The 16809-nt window shown below is 43.8% G+C and overlaps 1 long non-coding RNA gene across 1 annotated transcript; it reads right to left on the reverse strand.

Annotated features, from left to right (window-relative positions):
- Window positions 1-443: 443 nt before the first annotated feature.
- On the reverse strand, window positions 444-9314 carry LOC115084310. The gene is made up of 4 exons (XR_003854519.1): window positions 9123-9314; window positions 1450-1541; window positions 1209-1333; window positions 444-1117 (listed from the first exon to the last, which is right to left on the reverse strand). It is a non-coding gene; the product is annotated as an uncharacterized LOC115084310 (long non-coding RNA).
- Between the last annotated feature and the right edge of the window lie 7495 nt (window positions 9315-16809).

A 16809-nucleotide genomic window follows, 5' to 3' on the forward strand; every position in this document is an offset into this window, starting at 1 on the left:
ACCACTATCCTTTGTTGCCTCCCACTTAGCCAGTTTCTAACTCAGTCACTGTAGGAACCATACAAAGGCCATTCAATATATTTATGTCTCCTATGCGGAACTGTGTCATAGGCCTTGCTGAAATCCAAGTACACTATATCTAGCACTCTCCCTTAATCCAACATTCTGGTCACCCAATCAAAGAAATTGATCAGATTCATCTGACAAGATTTACCTCTGGCAAAACCTGTTGTCTTGGATCTTGCAAGTCTCAGGATTCCAAAAACTGCACTATCCTCTGTTTTAACAGTGATTTCATTAATTTTTGCACCACAGAAGTTAGACTTCTGGAAAATCCCTTGAATGAGACATACCTGAGAGGCCCCTTGGCCTGGCTTTGTACACCTCTGTTTGTACCAATTTAAAAGCTTTAAAGAAAAGTTTGCAATCACTTTGAAACAGAATTAGCTTATTTCCTTATTTTATTACCTGATGATATGAACACAAACAGTACAGGCCAACAGCTGCGACCCAAGATATGAGATTATGCCAGCACAGTAATATTTCACACCTTATAAATGATCTTAAGACAGTGATAACAAGCATTGGACAAATGGTCTGTAAAGCACACTCTACCTGAATATACATCTATATTCATTAACTCCCAAGAATCTTATACCCAATTCCATGTAACTAATACCTTTGCATAAGCTTATGCTTTTCATAAGAAATGCACAATATACACAAGAAAAGGACATATCAAACATTTAATCTCATTTATTAATGTATACCCCTATTACCTATCTAACATTAAAATTCTCTCTAGCGCACTCATCCAGCACACATACACACACATCTAAAACAAATTATCTAATATTCATCAATAACATAAGATATTCTTTATAATATATATGTCTTATAGTATGACTTCTAAATTTTAAGAATTTTGAAAAACACTGATGTTAGTCCTAATGTCCAACAAAGATCTTCGTTTCACCCGTTTTATCTTAAGGGCTTCCTCAGGGAAGGACTTAAACATCAAAAAACATCCAGAATAGCTTTCCCAATCAATTTTGTATCTTCTTAATTAATTACTTCCATCAAACATCATTGGTATCTTCATCAACCTCACATGAATCTAAACAAAAATAGATAAAGGTACAATAAATAAAATACTCAAGGACAAATACCGCGTTAACATGCATCAACCGGAACACTACGTTTCTTACCGCCAACTTATTTGATGTACTTCAAAATCATAAATATTATTACTCTTATTTCAAAAGCACGAATACCAGCTCTTGACTCGTCGTACACTACATTTGATGATTATAACACCAATTGATGTCCAATTCTATAACAAAGGATAAAAAACATCATCCTTACTTCCCACATCTAAACCAAGGAAGGATACAATGTGTCACTACTAACCTAGATAAGGATTAACCATGATCGTAAAACTTACAGTACCTTCAAAAATCTTCAAACGGCAGATGGTTACTCCATCAATCTGTATTGTTCATTCATATCAGTATATGTAATCCCAAATGGGAATTCACCATCTACAACACAAAAAAGGTTACTTTGAATGAACAATATACCCACAGTAACTAGCAAGGACTCATACACTCACCAACTAGATCTCTCAACGAACACTTACCCGGAAATGAAGCGTACTGAACATTTAAAAAGAGCGTAATGACGTCTGACTTGCTTCCCTCTATTATATATGTGCTCACAAAAACACACATACATCAGCTGACTATTCAATGGAACACTCTCCAATCAGCGCACATTTTAAGGCCAACACTAAGAATCCTGAATATCTCTATAGGAATGCATTCCACTCGACCGGACCATTGAGTCCATGCGGGGCCGTGGTGTTCCATTTAAAAATAAAACCTTGTTCTGCTCGCCGCAATGCCGCAGACAAATCCCCACCATTCGTCAACTAAACTTTCTTAATAACAAAGAACTTAATGTCCTCCCATGAGTGATTAAGCTCGCTCCAATGACCCACCAAAGGGGCATGTTCTTTCAATGCCTTAATCCAGCTGCGGTGCTCTATAATATGGGTTCTAACCGATCTACATGTTTGTCCCACATATATTAAATCACAGGGGCATTGAATAATGTACACAACTCCACTGCTCCCACACGTAAACAAATCCGGCAAAGTGTAAATATAATTTGTATTCGGTGGATGAAAGCTTTTACATTGAAGAACATGTTGACAGACCGAACAAGATCCACAAGGGATCTGCCCTTGAATTTGATTGTTCTCTATACCCCTAATAGTAGACTTGTGAATAAAATGAGAAGCTTGGGAGTGAGCACCAAGGTGGTGGCATGGATTACAAACTGATTGACGGATAGAAGACAGCATGTGATGATAAATGGAACCTGCTTTGAAGAGAAAGCAGTGTTAAGTGGAATGCCATAGGGGTGTGCATTCATTTTCGCCGTATTGGTGATCCACAACGTATATTGCACTATTCGTAGTATTCGTGGGGAAGAGAAATGTACAGAAATATACAGAAGCAATCTTGCACATAAACAAGTCCACAAAGTCACTGGTGCAAGTGAAAGAATAAGGTTCCATTCAAAAGTATCAGAGTCTTTATTAAACCCAAAGTTTATAAATCACTCATTTAGTACGGCAACTCCATACAGGTAGCAGCAAGAAGAATTAAAGTCCCCCGACACGGTCCCGTGTTTCGCGGAGGCTGCATCGGGAGGGACCAACAAAACGTTTATTCACATCTGTAAATATAATATGCAGTAGTAAGGAACGGAACAAAACTGCCATAAGGTTTATATAAAAAGATGTACATACCTCTTGAAGTTTCACAGGAGCGCAATCGCCCTCAGTGTTTCAAACATTTAAAGGACAAAAAGGCACGAAAGGTAACTCTCGCGGGATGCTGTGATTAGTGAGCTGACACCTGGAGGACAGGCATCCGATCAAAATTTAATAAAACTGATACCATTCGATATCTTTATTTAGACCAGAAGGGGCGACTGTGTGAAGGGTATATATCCATCGCTGCTCCTTCCGACCCAGTATGCCGGCAAAGTCCCCTCCCCGCAAGGGGGGCGAGATCACCTCCAATACCGTGAAGGAAAGGGCATCGATGGAATGTGCCATCTCAAGCCAGTGAGACACCAGAGGCTCATCAACTCTAGAAGATCTTATATTAGAACAGTGTTCTATGATACGTGTTTTAACCATCCGGGCGGTCTTGCCCACATATAGCAAGACCGCTATATATACAATATATACTTTTAAACGAGCTACGAACCTAAGAGATCGACTGGTGCACACTGCCTCACCTGTGCAGTCGCCACCCCGGTTGGGTGGGCACCACCAACCCTGTGGCCACTGCACGATGTGTAAGCATACATCACCAGCATCTACATTCATACACCCTTTGACTGGACGGGCTTTCAAACTTAACTCTCAATCCAATTGCTGTACAAAAGGGGTGATCTATGTCATTAGGTGCCCCTGTTCATTGCTATATGTGGGCAAGACCGCCCGGATGGTTAAAACACGTATCATAGAACACTGTTCTAATATAAGATCTTCTAGAGTTGATGAGCCTCTGGTGTCTCACTGGCTTGAGATGGCACATTCCATCGATGCCCTTTCCTTCACGGTATTGGAGGTGATCTCGCCCCCCTTGCGGGGAGGGGACTTTGCCGGCATACTGGGTCGGAAGGAGCAGCGATGGATATATACCCTTCACACAGTCGCCCCTTCTGGTCTAAATAAAGATATCGAATGGTATCAGTTTTATTAAATTTTGATCGGATGCCTGTCCTCCAGGTGTCAGCTCACTAATCACAGCATCCCGCGAGAGTTACCTTTCGCGCCTTTTTGTCCTTTAAATGTTTGAAACACTGAGGGCGATTGCGCTCCTGTGAAACTTCAAGAGGTATGTACATCTTTTTATATAAACCTTATGGCAGTTTTGTTCCGTTCCTTACTACTGCATATTATATTTACAGATGTGAATAAACGTTTTGTTGGTCCCTCCCGATGCAGCCTCCGCGAAACACGGGACCGTGTCGGGGGACTTTAATTCTTCTTGCTGCTACCTGTATGGAGTTGCCGTACTAAATGAGAGATTTATAAACTTTGGGTTTAATAAAGACTCTGATACTTTTGAATGGAACCTTATTCTTTCACTTGCACCAGTGACTTTGTGAAGAGAAATGTACCCCACGAATACAAGAATCTTCACCGAATTATACGGCCACCTAAATCAAAATTTAAACAAACCCCCCACTCTCCTGAACCCCCCCAAGACTTACCAAAACTCCCTGGTGTTCCAGCGGGGGGTCCAGGAGCCATCCCCTGCACTCACATCCTCAGTGCTGGTTTCATCATAGCGCCGATAGCCTTTGTCACAGGGTCTCCCGGTGCCATTGGTCAGCCCCTGTCACATGGCCATCGGCGCCATCTTGTGCTCCTACCATGTGACAGGGGCTGACCAATGGCACCGGTAGCCCTTGTGACATAATATGGGCAAAGGCTATCGGCGCCATTTTGAGTACTGGCATCGGATGGCCGGAGTGCAGGAGGTCACTCTGGGACCCCCGTTGGACTCCCAGGGACTTTTGGCCAGCTTGGGGGGACCTCCTGACCCCCACAAGACTTGCCAAAAGTCCAGCGGGGGTCCGGGAGCGACCTCCTGCACGCCGGCCGTCCGATGCCAGTACTCAAAATGGCGCCGATCGCCTTTGCCCTCACTATGTCACAGGTCAGTCGGCACCTGTGACATAGTGAGGGCAAAGGCGATCGGCTGCCAGAATGGCGCTGATCGCCTTTGCCCTCCCTATATCACAGGGGCCGACCATCGGTACCTGTGACATAGTGAGGGCAAAGGCGATCTGCACCATTTTGAGTACTGGCATCAGACGGCCGGCGTGCAGGATGTCACTCCAGGACCCCCGCTGGACTTTTGGCAAGTTTTGTGGGGGTCTGGTTCTGTGACCCATCCAGCCATACACCTATCTACGTGAGCTATATCACATCAAAAAGAGAGACTCTGTTTGCAAACTATCTTCCAGCAGAAAAAAGGTATGCGTAGGTCTCATTTGTTGGAACTTCCTTATTGGATTGTGAACTAGATAAATAAAAATAATCCATAAAGCCTTACCCTGTGAGGTTCCATCTAGAGACCTTGCAATAGAGAAATATCTAATACCCCACTAACCAAAGGCATGGCAATAGGGAAAAGGACTGTACCACAGGGAGGTGCATTTTAGATCAGCTTTCCTCTAGCTCCTTTCCTCTGCATTCACCAGCTTCTTGGTTCTCAAGAGGCCTCAAAAGTTTGTCTTTTAACTCATGCACATGGGCTGCTTCTGCCTTTTTCCAGAGCCTCGGCCCAGCCTTCCCTCTCAATGCACACCAAGCCCCTGGCTTTCTCTTCTCTAGCTGATAAGGTCACTTTCTCAGGCAGGACTAGCAGGGTATTTCCCTGTAGGCTTGCAAAGGAAACTCCTTGCTGCAGTATTTCCTCAGTTCTCTGTAGCCGCTGCAAAGTAAAATTTAGTTTCACCTTCCCCTAAGTACCATTTCACTGTGAGGCCAGTTTCCTGAAAAAAAAAAAAAATCAAGCTAGGGCTTCTGAAGCATGGCCAGGAGACTGCTACAACTTTAAGTTTCCTCTTAAAGAGACTGTACATAGCCACTGCCTTTCATGAAGAAATACAAACAGAATAGTTTTTCTTTTAATATTTCAGCAGTTTAACCTTTGGTTAGAGTAACATAGTAGACGACAGCAGAAGAAAAAGCATCTGACCTGTCCAATCTGCCTAGTTATTTTGTCCACACTGCTAAGAGTACCCCTCAGCTAGCAGTCACAGAGTACGATCACCTACAAGATGTCTTTCCTTGCCCAGGACAATCTTTTATTTTTCTCTTCTTCCTTGGAACTCCACCATTTTAGGAAGTTGCGCATACAATTTCCCTTAGTTTCGTCCCAAACTCTGCTTTTCTCCTGTCTAAAAAGCCAGCAGTGCTTGTTGAGCATCCTAGGTCCCTTATGTAGCCCACCAGAAAGACCCGGTTACATAGGCGCATGCATTTCTGCCTGGTCTTCTAGTTGTTTCTATACTTGTGCCCTGCTGCTAATCTGTTCTACCATCACTGTCTGACTGGCAAACATGGCCACAGCTTGCCTGTGTCCCACTAGGACTTCTAAGATCTTGCATTAACTGCTTTGCCTTTTATTCTATCAGCCCCTACACTCACCGTTGAATCAGGTAAATAATTGTGCTATAAACACCTCTTGCAACTTTAACCCCCTTGGGTGGAACAGAGAAAGGAAAGCTGTAGCACCTGTCGTGGGGCCAAGGTGGGAAAAAACCTCTCTCCCTCACTTTTTCTCCAAAAGTTGTCACCAGAAAAGAACACTTCTCTATATTGTAATTATAAACAATACTATCGGTATAATTACAAAGGAGCAAAGTGCCATAAATGTGGTTGAAAGAGGCGCAATCAATAACAAAACCTGAAATGCAATGATTGTTAGTTCACAGCCATAACTACCTTGACTTAAATGTTCAAATTCAGCAAGATTTATTTTTAAAGAACTCAAATTAAATAAAATCTTACTTTGGAAGAAAGTAAAAATGTCTTTAAATGCTTCCTGGAAACACCCATTAACAGCTGTCAGTGAAATACCTAGCAGGTACTATCATTCCAACAACAAAACAAGTAAGTTTCAGTTCAAATGGTTAACCCCAAATCTGAACTGCAAATTTCTTAAACCAAGTTTGTGACTCTCTTATCAAAAATGGATTTGTTTCTTGCAGGGTTCAGTTCTTATTAAAAAAAAACAACCCCAAAACAAGTAGGTAATTGTAAATAATCTTCTGTATTCAAAAGGTGAAGACACTACATTACTGACATTCCTTCCTCATGCCCCACGCTTTGCGTCACTTTCTGTGTGTTTCTGACTATCTCTGTGTGTATTATTATTTTCTTTTTTTTGTGTGTCTGTATTTCCCTGTGTTTCTGGCCAGAAATGTGCTGACTTTAAAACAGATGTGCAAATGGCCACCTAAAGGATGCTATTCGCATGCTGTCCTGATTTCTTGTTTCCTTTTCTGAAATGTGCCGCCAAAATGTAAGGGAAAAGTGAGGATTTTCCCCAACAAATCTTCTCACTTTACTGGCCAGCTGCTGATTTTGTCATTTGTGTCCCTGACTACATTATCGACAAAGATAATGTCTGCACTGCAAGTTCCAATGGACGAACTCTGGTCTTGCCTGGGGATGAGGTCTTCTCTCAGGCCCCGCCATCAGAACATGCCACTGGCTCTGAGGCATGACCCCTCCAAGATAGTGGCAGAGGCACATAATGATGATCTTGTCCCAGCAAACCCACTTGTGGGGGCCCAGGAAGATTTGGATTCTGTCTCGTTAACATCCAATATACCTGATGTGACCCCCCTGAATGGTGGAAGTTTTTCGTTGCGTTTTCAGTGTTGTTACAGCTCCTGGGTTGGCGTTGTTGGATATGGGCTTGAGTATTTGACCCGAGGGAGGTCAATCATTAGACAAGATTCCTCAGCTATTGGGTAAGCCAGTGGCCATAATGCTTGATTCACTTTGGGAATTATTGTCAAAATTTGGCCAAGTTCTAATTGCCTTGTCACTTATTTTTATTTATTTATTTATTTATTTATAACATGTATATTCACTAATCCACAGATCTTAGCGGACTTAAGCTGGACTCTTTCATTTCAAAGTTAGAGACACAAGTTTCTAAGCATGATTCCCTTTTGCCTGAGCATGAAAATGATTTTGTTATTTTCAAGCTAGAGATTGAGAAATTTAAGGTGATTCAGGAGTGAGGAGTTTTGTCTCAAATAGTTGAAATTTTGGAAAATGCTTCAAGACATATTAATCTTCATGCTCTGAATTTTCCAAAAATTATGGGGGTCTTACCTATAATAATTTTGAAAAGATATTTACTGGACTATTTACACGTATCTCAAAAGATTATTCCTCCTAGTAATAAGATTTTTTTCTCATCGTCACCTGTTTCTGTTAATGCTCAAGAAGCAGTTATATCCTTGCCTATGCTTAACTTGGCTCATTTGTTGGATACTTCTGAGGTTTAGATTATTGAGTGGTCTACGTTGATAAGATTTTTTACAGATTCATATCTGAGTAAAGTAATATTTGCTTATTTCCGAAATATTAATGCTGTAATTATGCCATCATCTGTTCTCAACTTGAATCCATAGTCATGATATGTATATTTAGAGCTCAATTGTTTCTGGATTACAGGCCTTTTCTTGCTTTTGTGATTACTTATCATTCCTTTTTTCTTTTTCACCCCCTTTCTTTTATTTATTTATTTATTTATAACATGTATATTTTTGCTTATTAATAGACAAGCCGTTAAGCCCGTAACAACGGGCTACATTAAAACATTTTTTTTCGGTTTGGTTTTCGGAAACGGCACTCTTCCTCATTTCTTCTCCCTCACTCCCCCTTCCCCTCTCTCATTCACCTTGGTCACTCACCCCTCTTCCTCCACTCACCTCCCTTCCCTCCCCTGCCCCCACTCAAACTCCTTTCCCTCAGTCTTATTCACCCTCTTTCTCCCACTGCCTCCCTCCCCTCTCACTGAAACCCCCTTTCCTTCACTCTCACCTCCCCTTCCCTCATTCTCACTCCTTCCCCTCCTCAGTCACTCCCCACCCTCACTCTCATCCCCTCCCGTCCCCTCTCAGTCACTATGCTATGTGACTCACTCCTTCCCTTGTGGCACAGCAGTCTGTTACTCTTGGCCCTTATTGGAAACCTTTTGTTTCTAATTTTCTTCCCCTCTGCCACTGATGCAGAGAGCAGTGCTGGAGCTCCATCAAAGTAAAGGCTTGCTTTGCTCTCTTTCTGGGAGACCTGTGCCTTTAAGAAATCCGCTCAGGGACTTGAGAGGGAGGAGGGAGCAGGGAGCAGGGCTCTGGCTTTCACTTTTGTTGCTCTGCTTTGTGGGGAGTGGGGGTGGAGGAATGCCCAAGTAAACTCTTCCCCTGGTGGCTGAGACCCCCCTCCCCCCCACGGGTTGATAGTACTGCTCCCCCCTCCCCCCCTGCAGCAGTTGCTGAATGTTTACTTGGCTTCTCCTTATCTGCGGGACTCAGGGGGCGGGCTGACTCAGATCTTCTCCATTGTCTTCGCTGTGCTCCTGCTGCTTCTAATCTGTTCAGCTGCAGGTAAGAAGCAAGGCCTCTACTGCATTTGCTGGCGACTCTTCTTTCCTCCTCCTGTCCCTGTTCGTGACGTCCGGCCGTCCCTCCCTACTCCTCCCCCCCCCCCCCAGCGGTGGAGGAGGAGGAGGAGGGACGGGCTCAGGCTGTTAACATATTGGAGCGGTAGCTCCCTGCCGTTTCCTCCTCCCCTCTGTCGCTCAGAGTTCTCTGTGCCGCACATGCGCAGTAGAGCTGCTCTCTACTGCGCATGTGCGGCACGTCGGTCAAGCTTCATTTATCTAGTTAGATTAGCAATTTGCATGATGCCTTATTACTTGTGGATTATTGTTTCTTTGCTTAACTATTTTCATTTCTGAACAAAGTTTATACTTTGTTTAAATGATGTACTATAAAACAAAGTTTAAAATATCGGGCGGATTTTAAAAGCCCTGCTCGCGTAAATCCGCCCGGATTTATGCGAGCAGAGCCTTGCGCGCCGGCGCGCCTATTTTCCATAGGCTGCCGGCGCGCGCAGAACCCCGGGACGCGCGTAGGTCCCGGGGTTTTTGGAAGGGGGCGTGTCGGGGCGGGGCCGAACGACGCGGCGTTTTGGGGGCGGGATGCAATGTTTCGGGGGCGGGCCTGGGGGCGTGGTTTCAGGCCGTGGTGTTCCAGGGGCGTGGCCATGCCCTCCAGAACCGCCCCCGGGTTGGGTCTCGGCGCACCAGCAGCCCGCTGGCGCGCGTGGATTTACGTCTCCCTCTGGGAGGCGTAAATCCATGGATAAAGGTGGGGGGGGTTTAGATAGGGCCGGGGGGGAAGGGAGGGAATGGATAGGGGGGGGTTTAGATAGGGCCGGGGGGGAAGGGAGGGAACGGAGGCAGGCTGCGCGGTTCGGCGCGCGCCGGCTGCCCAAAATCGGCAGCCTTGCGCGCACCGATCCAGGATTTTATAAGATACGCGCGGCTACGCGCGTATCTTATAAAATCCAGCGTACTTTTGTTTGTGCCTGGTGCGCCAACAAAAGTACGCGATCGCGCATTTTTTTAAAATCTACCCCTATATGTGCAAGAAATAGCTCACTGTTCTGAAGTCCTGTCTGGCGCTGCTAGAGTGCATTGGCATGCTTTTTTCTTCTTGAAATCCTCTTGTCAGTCTAAATTTTACTTTGCAATGGCTACAGAGAACTGAGGAAATACTGCAGCAAGGAGTTTCCTTTGCAAGCCTACAGGGAAATACCCTGCTAGTCCTGCCTGAGAAAGTGACCTTATCAGCTAGAGAAGAGAAAGGCAGGGGCTTGGTGTGCATTGAGAGGGAAGGCTGGGCTGAGGCTCTGGAAAAAGGCAGAAGCAGCCCATGTGCATGAGTTAAAAGACAAACTTTTGAGGCCTCTTGAGAACCAAGAAGCTGGTGAATGCAGAGGAAAGGAGCTAGAGGAAAGCTGATCTAAAATGCACCTCCCTGTGGCACAGCCCTTTTCCCTATTGCCATGCCTTTGGTTAGTGGGGTATTAGATATTTCTCTATTGCAAGGTCTCTAGATGGAACCTCACAGGGTGCCGCACTGTTTGATGCCTTCTTCCAAACTGGGCCTCCGGTGTAGTTATGGGGTCCAGAACCCACCCAGCAAAGTCTCCCGGGGATAGGGAGGGGAAGCAGGGATACATTTAGGATAAATGTCTTGAGAACCTATGAAATAAATAACTCCCAAAGTAAAAGGTTTAACAAATGTTATTTTTCTAAAAAGAAAAGAATTAGGAGTTATCTTGCTGTAAATCTAAGTCTTCATTTTTTTAGCATGTATTTTTAGAATAATACTTCAAAAGCTTTTCCTAACAGTAGACAACAATTTGACATTTTAAATGCTTTCAAAATGTTTCTTTTACCTATAACAGTACTAAACAATATTAACAATTCTATTCTCTTTCTTGTAGGGACCTTTTACTGAATTCATCTCAGAGTCAGATAAGTACTACTCTTTTTTTCCTCTTTATTCTACCCTGACCCATGTCCCAAACTTCAAATTTGTACCTTAAGAAATTGAGTCTTTATGTTTTTTTACTTTTCCAGAGAGAGTCCCTTCTATGGTAAGTATCCTGTCATTTTCCTCTGTATATGTTTGTTGTTTTTTCCTAATGTTATCTGTCTTTTTGTGTTTCTTTCCTATTGAGCTCAATACATTTTACAGACCTAGAGTATGGCTTTCAGATGTGTGTACAAAGTTATCTGTGGTCTCTGAGTCTTGTTCCTAGCTCTATCTGTCACTGTGCTACCTCTGATGCTACGGTCTCTAGCATGGCAAACTCCAGGTACTGATGTTACTGGCATCAGGCTTTCATCCATCTGCATCCACCTCTAGGGGGGTATCTACTACCTATCGACAAGAGAGACTGCCTCCTTGGCACTGAGTATCTTCTCACAGCTAAGAGTTCCCTAGTGAGGGTGTCCAACAGTTTAGTGAAAACTGTCTATCTAACTACAGAAAACAACAGATAATCAAACATTCCCTACATTTAATATTTCAGGGAACAGCATTCACTTTTTTAATATTCCTACTACCTCTAACTAGAACAAAGTAGAGTAATCTATGTTCCTGATCAGCTCTTTACTGTTAACTAGCCTTTCCCCTTTTTACCTTGAACTAGGGCAGTGGAGGCACTCAGAATTAAATTCATGATTTTCTTTTCTTCTAAGCTTCTTCCACATTTCTCAGTCTTCCAGTAACAGAAGTGCCTATTCCCCTTGGGTGCGGGCTAGCTTCACCACAATTTGTTGGAGTCTGGCAGAGCTGGTGATCAGTACTTCTGCCTTCTCCAAAATACCTCCTGCTTCTACTCAAGTTTCCATATGAAAAACCTTTTTCTTCCCAGAGCAGATCCTTGCTCTGCTGATGTCACCCAAAGTAATGCCACTTTTAAAACCTCTTAACTCCCCTGGTGCTGCCATTCTCAACTTTCTTGGTGACATGGCACAGGTGTCAGCCACGTCTATTTAATTTCCATAATCTTTTAAAGTGGCTGCGCTGTCTCAGAAAAGGTCTCAGGAACAGATCATCTTCCTTTTTAGTGTCCCTTTGCTGGGCAACTCTCTGTAAAAGCAACGAGGCCAGCCTTCATGCTTAGCACTTGCTACAATAAGCATTCAGGGTGTCTGCAGGAAAACCTGGACTGGATTCCTAACTAGATTGGAGTCCCTGACACAGGGGATTTTCCTGCTACAATAAAATGCCTAGCAAACCTTGCATAAGTACTGGCTACCCCATTATAATTTGGCCCAAACATTACATTTTTAAAAGATTTCCCCAGGGGGCACTCTGGCTTATCTCCTAGATTTTCTCTCTTCCAGCACACTCTAGCATGGTCCCCCGCTGCTGTCCCTGCTCTCCCCTACACTGCTGAATTCCTGGAACTCCCAAGGGGCTTTTATTACTCCTGGGAGGACTAAGGGTCCAGTCACTGTGTGGGGGCTTGCTGTGCCTCCCCACCTTTATTTTAATTTATTTTGCCTTTAAATCTTTCTTTCTTTATAACTTTTATTTTCTTTTATTCCTTTTACGTTTCTATTTTTATTTCCATTTTTTTCTTCCTGCTCCTGCAGCACTGATGTAACCTGGCCCCTTTAAGAGAGTCGCTGGGTGATGACATCATCACCTGATCTGTAGGCCCAGCCAAAGCCTAATCCATCATGGTGGGAGCTTCCCAGGGCTCCCTATCACTTCTGCTGGTCCGCGCTGCTTCAAGCAGTGCGGAGCCTCCTTCATCACTGCTGCGTCTGGAGGGAAGAGCTGCAGCAGCACCAGCCCCTGCTTCGGCTGTTCCTTCCCCATCCCCAAACACACGAGGAACGGCAGGTGGTAGGAGGAAGGCCTCCCCATGGCTGCTGATGGTCCTCTGCTGCTCCCCTACTCCAGCCTGGGGCCCTGCCACTCTGCCAGGAGGCATGATGCTTAGGAACACCTACTCTGGGTCAGATCTGTTAAAAGATAAAGAGATCTGTGAGGACAAAATAAGGTAAAGAAGCTGCGAAAGAGCAGAATATAAGTGAGGCTGCCAAGTCTGGGAATGTGTGTGAGACTTGATCTTAGACAGAAGAACCATAAGGAGAGAGAAGTTTTGCTTTAGTGATCTCTTTATTCAATTTTCAACTGAACATTTATAAAACCCAATACACCCATATCCCATCCTCCCGTGCCCACCCCTCAGGAGTATTACAGTTTAAACCACATCTAGAATCTGATTAACAAGGAGCCATTTATCCAGTGATAAAGATTAAGCAGAAGTAATGATCGCACCTAGAAAGCAGTTTTAAAACTGTACTGGAGAGATCCTGGGAAGAAATGATGACGTCTCAGAGAAGTAAATTTCCTTAGACAAAGGGAGCCTAAAGGAGGTTTGAGGAATAAAACCTTAGACCCAAAAGTGCAAGTGCTGTGGGAAGCATTGTTCCTATGCAGCATATGAGAAAAGAAATTCTTGTGTGTCAGGCTCACGAGAGCAATTCACTATGGCTGTCTCAGTATCCGAAATAGAGGATTTGGCTTCTATGTGGAGAAACCAGAAATATCTAAAGGACTGGAAGTTCAATGTGAATCAGTATTGTGTATCTGATAACAAATTTCAAAGTGACAGAGAGGTTTTGTGTACCAGTGAGTGAAAGAGAGAGTACAGTGCTTAAAAGTGAAATCTGCTGTAGCAAGAAATCAACATTAGGACCCTGTGAGTTCATTGTTTCAGGCAATTTTTTAAATCAGTGAAGCGATTCATAAATATTATTAAATAAATAAATACATTTTATTTTTTGAATAGAAAGATTCATAGTCACATATTAGGTATCCAGACCAGTGAGCAATACACACACCAGATTGCAGAAGATTAAACAGTGCAAAGGCAATAGTTTCTCCTTTTGATGGTTTTAAAAATATATTGCCCGTGTATTATTTACCATATTTAAAAATAGGGGGCCAGATTTTAAAACTTATGCACAGGCGTAGATTTGTGCAAGCAACCCGGCACGCACAAATCTACGCCCGATTTTATTTCATATGCTCCAAAATCGGAGCTGCCTTGGAGGAAACTTTTTTTTGGATCCCCCCCACCTTTCCCTCCCTTCCCCTATCTAACCCACCCCCGGCCCTACCTAAATCCCCCCTCCCCACCTTATTTGATGGAGTTACACCTGCCTCCACAGCGAGCAAACCTCTGGCACAGCCGCTGTGCAGGAGGACTTGGGAACGCCCCCGGACTGCCGCCACGCCCCCGGACCACCCCTGGACTGCCCCCGGACCACTGCCACACCCCCGCCCCACCACGCCCATTTTTGAAAGCCCTGGGACATACGCGCATCCCAGGGCTTGCGTGTGCCGCCGAGCCTATGCAAAATAGGCTCAGCGCACGCAAGGGTAGGTTTTCAGGGGTTACGAGCGTATCTTACGCACATAACCCTTTGAAAATCTACCCCAGGGAGTTCAGGCATGACCATTTGAAGCCTGAACAACATAATTAACAGGGACTGAAAAAGCCTGCACCATGGGACTGATTCACCTCATCAGTATCTGCCTTCAAAGGACTAGAAGACCACCTGCTAAAGGGGCCCAACAGACAATAGTCATGAATTCAGGGGTTGCATGCTCACAGGGTTATTCTGATCAGAATATTAGATAAACAGAGCTCTGTTACTATTTCAATTAAAAAACGCTAGATAAGTGTGGGAAATATATTGAACCAGGTTTACCTTCTCTGGCAGAAGGAAGCAGAGAATCTAAAGGCAAAATGAAAGAGTTTTCAGGAAACAGTTGTACATCACAAGCAGTCAAACCAGTTTGCACAAAAACAGTTGTTAGTTTAAAGTACACCTCTGATGTTGATGCATGCTTCTGGCAAACCGGAATTTCAAAGGACAGAGATATCTTCAGAAAGTATAATAGGGTACCAAAACAAATTTTGTATTTGATTTGTATGATTGTGATTGACCTGTAAAAAAAGAACTACAGAGCAAACACAAACTTACACAGAAGAACAAGTAAAAGGAGTTCAGAGGGAAACTTACCTGTGAAGAAATATTTTTTGTTGAACAAGGTAAACCTATATAAAGAAATAGAAAAGGAAAACAGCTTTAAAATACGTTTTTATATTAATTTTGGATTATATAAATTAATTTGTCTTAATTCACATGTTTCCTGAAAGTGAATTCATTTTCTGCAATAAACAGCATTTACCTTTCCTGCTAGAAAATTTACCATCTAGCAGGACAGGTAAATAAAATTCCTTGTTTTATCCAAATTGTCTAGTCTTTTAGACAGATTGTCTAGTACCTTCATGTATCCTCCAAACTACATGGAACAGCATGACACTTTTTTTTTTCTTGCATCTCAGCCTCTCCTCCAAACTTCAGGGAACATCATAGACCGGATGGGTTTACCCATCCTTTAGGAGACACAGTAGAGAGGTGGGATTATGGAGGCTGTGATAGGGACAGTATCTTTATCAATATCCCTGGAAAGAGCAGTTGGGTCCACAGAACATTCCGACCCAGTAAATCACGAGAAACTCCACTATACCACTGTGATTCAGAGGGAGGGACCCCTGGCAGCATGCATATGTACATGCTGGCCCACATTGTCCCACCAGCTGCTTTACATTACTATGCTACTTTGTTAGATCTGCCGTTTCCTTGCCCAATCGGCAGGCAACCCTCAGTTGTTCATCCAATATCCTGGGTCAGGTGAAGGGGTTGAAGTTGAGGACTTGAAACTTCCAATGGTTAAACTTAGGTCTAATATTTAAGCAGTTCCATATGACTCCCTCTTACCACCATATTTTCTTTTGCTGCAGTCATTAGTGGAGTCCTGCCTTTATCTTCTCCATAAGATATGGAGCTAGTTCAATGCCGTTGTCACCAAGACCAGCCTGAGATTTTGGTTACCCTCTTGAATATCACCAAAAAATGCTTCCATGTCATCTCGGGGACTCAGATTGGGGAGGAATCCGTCAATCTGGACTGATCCCCTTGAATAAGAGTTTGGGAGGGTTCTTGTGCTTGTTGAATAATCTATTTTTGGTTATTCAAGTGTTGATGAGCCTGCTGCTGCTGTTAGGTCAGCTGTTGTAAGAATTGTTGTTGGCTATTTTACTAAAGGCATTATTGCTCAGCTTGGGTTCCATCTTCTGTCACCTAGAAAGAAAACAAATTCAAGTGTGGATCCCCAGAGGTAACTCAATCAGCCAACAAACAACAACCTACACAACTGGAAGGGGAAGAGGGAATAAGTTATACCCTTAGCCAGCCCTCCTAGAATAATATAGTCCTTTAGAAATACTCCTTGTATATAATCTCCCTTTATTCCTCTCTTCAGGGTTGCAAAAGGAGCCCCACCATTACCACCATATGTAAGGTATCCCAGATGTCTGAGCATTTTCCAGTATCTCATGTTCTTTTTCACTGGTCTTTGTTGTGATAGACAAAATCCGGAAGTGGATCCTTAGGCCGACTGCCCGGCGGGAACAGTCGGGAGGCAGAACTCCCACTGGGCAACTGGAGCTTCACCTGGAAACCCGCGACTCCTCCAGAGGAGCTGTGAGAGCCCGGGTCGCTAGGTCTTAGGAGTCTTCGCCCT

This window comes from Rhinatrema bivittatum, chromosome 2, assembly GCF_901001135.1.
Source record: "Rhinatrema bivittatum chromosome 2, aRhiBiv1.1, whole genome shotgun sequence".
Taxonomy (NCBI): Eukaryota; Metazoa; Chordata; class Amphibia; order Gymnophiona; family Rhinatrematidae; genus Rhinatrema; species Rhinatrema bivittatum.